Raw genomic sequence first — 10,917 nt, forward strand, 5'->3', positions numbered from 1 at the left:
CTTTCTGGCTCATGAAGGAAGAAAATGGAGACAAGTGGGCTATGTTCTCTGTGTGATCACAGTGCACATTGGTGGCAGGAGGCTGAACAAAAGTTCAAATCCATCTCTAATGGATTCCTTTAATACAAAAAACTGCTTTACATGTATCTGTGTGAGGGCTGCACTGTACACACGGAGGTCAGAGCCAGGAAGGCCAGGAAGAGTCAGGCTGAAGCATTTGGTTTCCTTGGACTGTTCTCTTCTTGTGTGTCTGCAGTGGCCGCTGTGCTACCATGTACCCGTGTAACCCATCCCAGGAAACACGGATGTTTCTCAAGCACCACTATCAGAAGGGAAGCAAACTGTCATCCTACTCCAGCTGCTTTATTTTACTCCAGCACAGAAAATGCTGGTGGGGAGGGATGCTGTGTAAGAAGCAGTGCTATACTGCTCCCGTAAGATGTTCAAAAGTAGGCTCATTCTTCACAACTAAAATTACAATTTGCCTCTTTTTAAGATTGTCATTCTCACAGTTATCCTCTGCATACATCATTTTAGTTAGAACTAAGTAACTTTGGATGGTTGAGGTGGAGACTGGATCATCCATGAGAGGTTCCTACAGGAGAGGAGGCACAAAGTCCCTTGGGACCTCAATGAAAATCTCTGTGGCCATTTCAGTAAGTTGCTTTGTTACCAAACCTCCTCATTATTAAGCTAGTTACCCAGCTCAACCATCACTCCATTTCTGAATTGGCAAATATTTCTTTTAGAGCAAAACAGATGTATAGTACCTGCCACTTAAAAGAAATAAATCCACAAATAGCAAAATACAGGAAAGTGTTTGCTGAGCACCAAAGCTTTTGTGTCAGAAAAGAGTTCAAGAAAACTAGGATATACATAGTACTCCTGCTTTCTTGCAGGTTTTCTGATGCAAATTTGAATTACGATATTGAAGGTGACTGTGGAGTTTGTGTAAATGCCTGCTGAAGTTCTCTGATGTGGTATAAATGGCCTTGGATGATCAAAATCTGATCCTCATGCATTATATTGACTCCATTTCTGGTTTTGGGAGTATATGAGCTGCATGAACCATTCAGGAGTAAGAACCAGTTCACTCAAATGGTTCTCTCTCTACTTCACTCTCAGAAGTCATGTAGTTTCTCCATTTTCATACATAACCTTAAATGGGTCAATAAACTTTATATTTTTATGAGTGTATTTGATTTTTTCATGGGGAGAGGTCTTAAATATCAAGATACCTGAAAAATTATTAGACTAAGAACACAGTGGTTTTGTAAGGTTAATTTTATTTAAATACAATTCAGACGCTTACTTGACACCTTAAGAATTTCTGTAGAATTTTATGCAAAGCAATGGGATTGAATATTCTTAAAATATCATAATAATCTGCTTGTGCTTTCTTTACTGTTCTGTGAGCCACTCACTGGAAGTGGTGAAAAACCTTTTCTGAATTTATTGCAGATGACCTCTGGTTCCAGGTTCTTCCTCAAGAAAAATTGTAAGTTCTTAATCAAACTGAAAGATTTTAAGGTAAACCGAGAAGGACAAAGAAAACTGCTCCACCAAGGCCAGAAAGTGAACCCACAGGAGTTATCAGAATGGTTGTAATATATCCCCCATTGAAAACTGGAGGTGTGGACTATTCTTAATTTTTATGTGATGCATGTTAGCTCACCTTTGTTTACCAATCCATCATGGACACTGGAGAGGACGATTACACATAATAATACATGTTTAGAATATGACTGATGCTTGCAATTGGCTCAGTTAATAGCATGTCCCCTTGTTTCAGCTGGTTCTCTGAGCACTGGGGACCCATTTTTAAACCAGAACACTTCTGCTCACTTTCCCAATACCTTTGGAAAGTTCCAAGAGTGTCATTCAGAGTGCAAAGACAGTCAGCTCTTGACGCTGTGGCTTGGCTGGGTGCTGGCTGACCACGGTCACTGAAGTGTTTCGGTGTGGTAAGGCATCAGGAATCCAACCCAGCAGCAGACACCTTGTGGTTTTTTGGTGGGCAACCATGCAGAAATGTCACTCAGTGGTGCAAGGATAAAGTGAGGACAGCTCTACCAGCAGGGAGGAGGGAGCTGGCTTGTCACCTGAAGGGGAAACATGGAACTGCAACCTATACAGGTAGCTACTGTGTGGTTTCCCACACCCAGAGGAGATATGTACTGCTGGTGATATGAACTTCATGCTGTCCATTGAGAACCCTGTTTATCAGCATGGGGTATCAGCTTTAAAAGATCTGATGCCTAAATGAAGATATAAGATGTCTGTGCATTATCGTAACAGAAAAAGTCTTATCTTGCACTACAGGTAAATATTACTGCCACAGTGGACTGCATTTTTAGGAAATCTGAAGAGTGGATAGAGTGACAAGCTTATTACAACTGACACGTGTATGTAGTTTTACACTTTTGATTACACAGATTCTGCTGAAGCGAACCAACATCAGCTAAGTTTGTTTGCTGGTATGACATATCCTTTCCTTCTCTTCAAGTCTTGTGTATGTAGAACTGCAGCACTGAGTATAGGACCTTTACTTCCAGGCAATGCTAAATAAAGTCAGCCAAGAAAGTTAAGGTAAAACAAGTGAATTTGGGATGTGAATCCAACTTCTGTAAATTAAAATGCACTAAAAGGCTTCTGTGTGGTTTAGTTCCTCCTGGTGTAGTGCAGCTGTAGGCTGTAGAGCTGCTCAAGGCCTGAGCTCACTTCTTGTGATTGTTTGCTGTTAAAATTAATGAACTTTAGAAAAACCCCAGGAGTGAGATAAAAAAAGTTGAAATGTTCTAATTGAACACTGAAAGGAAGAGAAGAATGTCTTACCAAATTACTTACCTAGGTATATTTAGTTGGAAAGGATACAACGTTGCTGAAATAATGTCTCCTTCTCCAGTTCATAAAACTCCTAACAACAATGGCACTTGCCTAAAAGGTATCTTGGAAGCTGAATTCAGTGTGAAAACCATGGATAAATCAGGGCAGATATTCCTGAAGTGATTCCAAAGTAAACGTATATATTTACATATTTTATTAATGTTTTACTAATATTTATTAATATGTTATCCTTGAGAAGAGATGGCTTAGGTGGGATCTTATCCATGTCTATAAATACAGGAGGGTGCAAAGAAGAACACAACTGGTCCCTTCTCACTGGTATCCAGGGAAGGGTAAGAGGCAGTGGGCACAAATTGAAACAAAGGGAATTCCATTAAACAGAAGAAGAAACTTTTGTCCCATGGGGGTAATCAAACACTGAGTCAAATAGGAAGTGGAGTCTGTGTCTTTGGAGAGAGTTCAGTATGCAACTGAATATGGCCCTGAGCAACCTGCTACCTTTTGGACCCTGCTTTGAGAGGGGTTGGACCTGAAGATCTCCAGAGGTCCCTTCCCACCTTAGCCTTCTGTGTCTCTGTGTAGGCATGATGCTGTTAGCAGTCTTCTAGGGAAGAGATGTGAACAAAATTTTAGTGTGTAGAATTTCCTCTGCCATCATCTTATTTACAGAACTCAATGCCTTAATATGGGGTTTTAATTATTGAGTTATTCTTTCTGTGATGCAGCAAAAAAGGTGATTCAAATGTAATCTTTTGAATATTAAAATGAGAAATTAAAATGTTATGCCACCATTTTTTTTGTAGAATTCATGTTCAGTTGTCAATGATCTGGTCATTGGTGTTATCTTTTCTCTGCAAGAAGTATGACCTTCAGATGTTCACTGATTTTTCATTTTGGATGATTTATGACATATTCCTTTTGACAATATGTACACTCATCTTGCTAGTTCCAGGATAGTGTAACATGATAGAAATGGAGTGGAACCATAAATGACTTAGGAAATTTCAGTAGTTTTTGCATTTTTCCCAAACTGACTTGTTTGACATCTCTATTCCAATATTTCGACTTTGCTCTCTTGCTAAACAACCCAGATGTTCAAACACCAGTTAAAGAGAAGCTGTATCCACTTAATGGAAGCGTGCAAAGATCCATAACACTGGAAAGAAGTGGAACTTCCCCTAATTTAGTCTACTGTCTATATTTATCACTGTTCATTTGCTATGTGCCTTCCCTCCCACCCCAGCTGCCACCTCACAGATGGCATTCCCAGCAAAAGAAACAGTTCGGATTCAGTACACTGTCATCTGGAAATGTCAGCAGATGACAGGGAGAGGGGAGGAAGAGGACGGCTAGCTCTACATTTTTTCAGGACAAAACTTGACTTCAAATTCTACTCAGTCACCACAGAGTTCTGGGGATTACTGGAGTGATGTGGAGTGGGGGGCACAAAGGGAGCAAGAAAGAGTTTGATACGGTGCATATAGTGACCTTTGTTATGCTCTGAGGCTTGCTGGATAAAAATTTCCATACTGTGCAGTTATTTACTTCTGTCTCTATAACAGCTTTAATTTATTAAAGGACTTAAAAAAAAAAAAAGAGGGTTTTGTTTGCCCTAGAAACCAAGTGAAAACAATGAGGAGGAAGAAGGCATCTCTGCAAAGTTGACACTATTAAGCCCAGGCACAAAGTGGAACGTTTGCAGTGCCTATGAACAGATGTTTAATGACAAGCAAATAAAACAATAATTCTTAAGCAATGATTTATTTCTGGTTTCGTTTTTTAGTGCCTTTTACTCAGCCCTTTCATATTAGTCACTTCTATATGCTTTTAGTGTTGTATGCTGTCCCAAGTGTTACTGACAAAAACGTGATGGGCCTGGAGTTTGATACAAGGAAAAAGACAGGGCAAGTTTTTAGATTTAAGGATAATGTAGCCACAGGTGTCCAGTATTTGTCTTCTGAAATTCAGCTTTCAGATGTCACTAACTATGCTAAATTTTCATTCTGAAGGCTGAAGTCTCAAAAACTTGTGTGCCTCAGAGTGAAAAGTTTCAGATACTGTATTATTTTGTTGAACAAGGCTAAGGGAAAAGGTTGCTGGGCTTGGCATCTTAAAAACATTCTTGCAGCTGTTGCTCTGGGGAGCTGTGGTACCTTCATGTGTTGCAACAAGGGCTCAATATTCAGTACATTTTAACAGCAGGAGGGGTTTTGGCTGCCTTGTGAAAATTCATTCAAAATAGCACTCAGAGTACAGGCTTCTGAGAAATACCCACTCATAAACACACAGAAGATGCTCCCCAGCTGCAGTGGGGTCACTGAGGCACCCAGCCTGAGAGCAGAGACAGATGTCCTTTTCAGTGACTCAAACTAGAGCACTCTAAGCAGGTATTGGCCCATCTGCTCCCGTATCTCAGATGTCGTGGCTGATTATCTGAACACTCAAGCTCTGTTACAGTGAAAATTCAGGGAAGCGGTGCCCTTCACTGACAATGACATCTTAACAGCCCCCAGCTGCTCATTCCCAGCCTATGCCCTCCTTTAGCTCTTGTAAAATTGTTTATGGGGCCAACAACCTGGATCCTGCCCTGCCACACTCCCCAAAACGATCTGATTATTTTTAGCCTGAACTGACTCTCACACCCGGTTCAGTGCAGGGATGACTGTGGTTAGATTTGCTAGAGGACAGCTAGCTGTTTGTGCCCTGCCATCAGGGAGATGGTCTTTTCCAGGCCCTGAATTTTCCTCTTGCTTTTTAAGTGCAGATGACATGAGGAGACCCAACTGTGTTTGTACACGTTCTGCAGTCACGAGAGCAAGGGGAGCAGCTGAGGGCTGGCATCCCGCCCTGCCGAAGGCAGGCAGCTGCAGCTGGTAATCCCCTGGACTGCCACTGCAGGGCTTGATAAAGCTGCTCTGGCAGAGCACATCAGGCTCTTTGCTTGCTCTCCTACCACCCTAAAAGCTAACTAAGCCTTAATAAGGCTTAAGTATAAAGTCGAAGTCTCTGCTGGTGCCACGAGCACTTCATTACGCCCAAGAAATGTAGCAACATTTCTATTTTGCACCACCAGCACAATTCTTCATTTAGCAGGAGGAAAATTTTCTCAATGTGGTTGGGTAAAATCCCCGGAATTGGAACCAGAAAACACAGGACTATGTGACTAGATAATCAATCTGCTTTCTAATCATAACCCAAAGATCTCCCGTTGTCACTTGGACAGGTCACTTAGAAACACAGGTCTGTGTTTGTAACCAGAAAGTCGCTGCACTAGAAATAGATGGATTTTTTTGAAAGCAGTGTAAAGGTACTTCACAGTCTTTGTGCATTGTGAAGAGTTTCTATGTGGAAAGAAGTTTGTAGCACTGGTGCTAGTGCTGCTTTCTCCATGTAGTCCATGGATTCAGGAGGTCTGTGAGCTTTTTACGAAAGATCTGTGCAAATTTACCTATGAAGAGTCAGGGAGTTTTGATTTGCTACCTAAACCTGAGCCGTTTCACTAGGAAGAAGAAGAAAACGAGGAGTCTGCTGACAGCTATGACTGAAAGACACTGATTTGGTGAAGCATTCATTTGTGGTATAAATGACTGCATGCTAATTTCCCAGGCAATCTAGCATGTGTGTCCATAATGGGTTTACTCATCTCCTGGGTTCTCAAGGTGGTTTCTCTGTGACGATGCAAATAAAATCTCAGTGAATTTAGGTAGTACATGACAAACCTTGTAAGCAGGAGCAATCTGTGGATTAGGTGAATATATGGAGTTTGAATAGGCATATAAATTTTTTTAAACATTGAATGATGATTTTAAAAACAAACAAATAAACAAAGATCCCGGGAAACCAAGCTCCAATTCTTTCTCCTGTCTAATTAAATTTTACGACCTCCCTTTTTAAACAGCATATGGGACACAGATTTCCTAGTCAGCTGGGGATCAGTTAGATACGTGTCTGCGTGTTATTCAAGTTCCAGCTGATTAAGCCGTTGCGTATACCAGAAGTTTCTTGTGATATTTGTACAGACTGTCACAGACAGCAAAGTTAGCTTGGAGCTTTTTGACAAAATGAGTTTCATCCAAAAATGCCTCTATTTTTCTTAGCCAAAACTTTGTCAGAAGTAGGTCAAATCAGATTTCAAGGCCATGAAAAATTAGTTTTTTATAAAGCAAGATTTTGACACATCAAATTAAAAATTATGGTTTTCCCGAAAATGGCTTTTAGTTATAAGACATAAGTATAGTTGAAATGCTTTGAAAATCATCTAAATGAAGTATTTCTATTGACATTTAGGACATTAATAGTAGTAGTAGTAGTAGTAGTTAATAAAATTTGTCAAGTTTTTGATTATTTTGTCACAGTTTAAGAAAGACAGCTTTCCGCAAGGTTGGAAAGAGTCCAAATCCCATCCTAGTTCAGCCCATTATATGGTAGAGATCTGAAACCAAAACTTAGTAGAGGAGAATGAAGGAGAACACATAAGTGTACTCAGGAAAAAAAAGGAATGAGGTATTCTTGTTCTACTTGTCCTTCACATCTGCTGCCTAGTCTTTAATCATTCATTAGCAGCTTTAGTTCTGGTACAATTCTTATCAGGTATCTATTCCTACAAGTGAAGCATAATAGTAATGAATAATGGGGATACATTATTTTAGCAACTGTTCCTGATTCTGTTTAATGACTGAATACAAAATGGCTTCTCTTCCTTCTAATGTGGCTATTTAATTTAGATGTACTATGGATAACTGCTTACAGAAGTCATTCCTTAAAACAACAGGAAACTTTTTCATGTTTACATATCTCATACAATAACAAAATACCTTTTGTATTTTTCTCAAGGTTATACAGAAAGCAACCTATTGTGTTCACTATGGATCATTAGGGAATTGCATTACAAAAGCAAAATTCTCTCTCAGTGTATGTCATGAAAGAAATTGCTGGCTAACTTCAGGTTATGATGTTTGCTAAATGACTGCAGTTTTATTTCAGTGGTTGAAAATGCAAAAAAAAAAAAATTCATTTTAGTTCAAAGCAAAGCGTTTCCTATGAATTATAAAGTTTAAATTACTTGACGCAGTTATTTGACCTAGAAATTGGAGTGAAAGAAAGTTTAGGTGGGACAACTAGAGGTGAGCAATTTAAGTCTCACTGTGAAGAATTGTAGAAGAAGCATGTACCATCAGGGGTATTTTCTTGAGTGTATGGGAAAAAGGGAACAGGTTTCAGCTGAGGCTTGTACTGAAAACGATCCATGGAAATGAAAGCTGCAGGTCCCACAGCTTCCTGGCCTCACTTCGTCGCTGTACTGTGTAGATCCTAGAATACCCCCTGTGAGAAAAGGGCTGCAGGAAAGGGGGACTGCAGACCCCGCACCATTGCTTCTCTTTCCTCTCTCCCTTTTGGTAGAGGTTGGTGCATGGAAAGCTCAGTTAATGGTCAATTGACAGTCTCATGTGCAATGAGGTCACTGAAAACTGCTTTGTCAGGCTGGATTTCCAATTTTGCTGTGTCAGCCAACATGGAATGTTCTGGGTGGGCTCTCAGCTGCTGTGCCTTGTTATAGATCTGCAGAAGTGGGTGAATCCCGAGTAATTCACACTGTGTAAGGATTTCTTTAACAGAACGAATATGAAAGAACATTTTGTATTTAAACATTTTCCATGACAGAGGACTGACATGACCAAGACCATTTTATTGGGTTACATAGCTATATTACCTCAGGGGGTTTTTTTATAAAAAAAGGCAGATAATGTTAAGTTTCTATTGGTTTTGCACTTCTGTATATTAATATATTTTTCATTTTCAATGTATACTTATTTGTCCATTTGCAGAGGGGGTTTTTTGCTGTTTTTTTTTTAACTTGTGTTGACAAAGTTTTGACCTGAGAATTAAGTTTCTTTCAGTTTAAGGACACATTACAATTTTCTTGCCATTTCACCAGCTGGGAGGAAGGGAATATTTTTCTCTTTTGCAGGCATGAAGAATTATTTTCTGTCTCCTCATGTGTGGTGTCATTTTTTACTCTGAGAGTTACAGAATATATGCAAGTTTAATTCTGCTTTACCTTTTCTTTACATTACTTGGTGATCCTGCTCTCTTAGCAAAATCTACTTAGTATTTTCAGTCTTAATTCTGTTTGGAATCCTTTATCTGACTCTTGTTATCTTGTTATACAGTTTAACTCAAGTGAATCCATGGAGGACTCCTCACAGACTGCAGAGGCTACTTCAAAAGCAGGATGTAAGAAGGGCTGTTCCGGCTCAGGCTGAACCATCTAGGTTCATCTAGCCAGGCTAGTCCATCTAGCCAGGTATTCTGGCTCCAAGAGTGATGAAAAGTGGTCAAAAATGGAGGATAATTACTAAAGATTATTATAAAACAACAATCATGTAGTGATAGCTACCTGCCTTGTGTTCTGAACTTCTAGCAATCTGACTTCCAAAGTCAGAGGTAGAGACTTTCTATTTAACAAGTACTGATGGATGAGTTTGTCCAGGAGATCTTTAACTCATGCCAAATTCTGTAAACCACAGCATTTTGTGGCAAAGAGGTTCAAGGTTACCACCATGCTGTATGAAGAAATGCTTTTGGTTTCATTTGTTTTCAAACAGCTAATGATTTGATGCATCCTTGTTCACTGCCTCCCATGATACAAAAAAGTTCCATTCCCTATTTGACCTGTCTTTGCTACTCATGATTTTAGAGAGTTCACTTCTTTGACTTCTCTTTGCCAAACTAATCCTAGTTTTCGTTATCCTTTGAAATTGCTACAACTTAGTTTTCTATTTCTTCTATTTTCTCTTTCTTAGAAACAGTTATATAATTTTCAGTGATCTCTCCAATATATGCTGTATAATGGGCTTCCAACAAGGGAACGTCCTTGAGTTTATAGCAAACAGGGATGCAAAGAATTCCTGCAGCTCACTGGCATGACCGTCTCTCTCCTGTGTGCTCCTTTTATATCTTAGCAATCTACTACAACATTCTTCGACAGGTGTCTTGCTTGCTACAGAAAAGTATTAGCTACAAGTTTTTGATGGCTGTCAATGTCTTTTTGGGCATGTGATTTACTAGGGCTTATTTTCACCTTAAACTTTGTGAGGGATGTAATCTTTGGTAAAAAACTACTTCTGTAACCACAGCAGCTTTTTCGAAAGTGCCTTCTCTGAGGCCTTGAACTGCTGGGAGGTATCTTCCTCTTGGGCTTGTCACTTTTGATACATCTTTTACAAGCTTCCACTTTCTTTTTCTTAACCTTGATTACTACTGTAGTAGATTTTCTGGGGGAGGTTTATTGCTCATGCATGCATAATAAGTCTAATTTCATTACAGTTATTGTTAACATAGTTCTTTCATACAGAAGGATTCACATGACAGGTCAGATGGCTTTCATGGTCTGCTTCACGTACTGTGGCTGTGGATTTTTTTTCCCCAATTACTTTTCCTTTCATTTAAGATGATGCGATCATCTACCTTTTTCAAGTTGTTCTGACTGATGTTTAAAAATGGAACGTGTCTTTTTCTCTCAACTCACTACCTTTATTTATTGGCATAATTGTATTATTTACAATACCTGTATTTATAAGGCAAGAGGAAGGTGTCGAAGTTCTTCCACACAAGGAGCAGCTGGCAAGTGTCAGTAACTCAACCTGCAGGGCTGAGCCTGGCATGTTTCCTGGCCATGTCCCGGGAGCTGTCCTGTTGTGCTGCTTGGGACAACGCTGCCCAGGGTGCTCAGCCACCCACTGCAGGGTTTGGAGCAGGGGCGTAGGAACACTGGCCTTCCAGAGAGGCCAGGGTTTACAGTTTCCCTCTGACCAAGGTCTCTGGGCCAAGTTCCACCCAGAACACCTTTGTGGAACTGCAGTAGACATTAATAATAACATAGAGACATATGGGGAGCGGGCAGGCTGGTGCATGAGGCATGCTAACTGCAAAAAGCCAAATTTGAGGAAGTAATTTGAGAGAGTGCTACCTAAAAGTATTTGTCATTTTAAAGTGTGTTTCCCTGGTGCTTTTGCACTTGATTGATGGATTTACCTTACCTGAAATGTACTCTGAAAGGCTCTGGCAGTT

The 10,917-nt window shown here is 39.9% G+C and overlaps 1 long non-coding RNA gene across 2 annotated transcripts; it reads right to left on the reverse strand.

The window, feature by feature from the left end:
* Positions 1 to 1,266: 1,266 nt before the first annotated feature.
* LOC108445836 lies at positions 1,267 to 10,917 on the reverse strand. Of its 2 annotated transcripts, none has more exons than XR_001860826.1 (2): positions 10,887 to 10,917; positions 1,267 to 8,406 (listed from the first exon to the last, which is right to left on the reverse strand). It is a non-coding gene; the product is annotated as an uncharacterized LOC108445836 (long non-coding RNA). The 2 variants fall into 2 exon arrangements; XR_001860825.1 differs by having other exon boundaries at positions 1,267 to 8,453.

Source organism: Corvus brachyrhynchos, unplaced genomic scaffold, assembly GCF_000691975.1.
Source record: "Corvus brachyrhynchos isolate BGI_N302 unplaced genomic scaffold, ASM69197v1 scaffold43, whole genome shotgun sequence".
Classification (NCBI taxonomy): Eukaryota; Metazoa; Chordata; class Aves; order Passeriformes; family Corvidae; genus Corvus; species Corvus brachyrhynchos.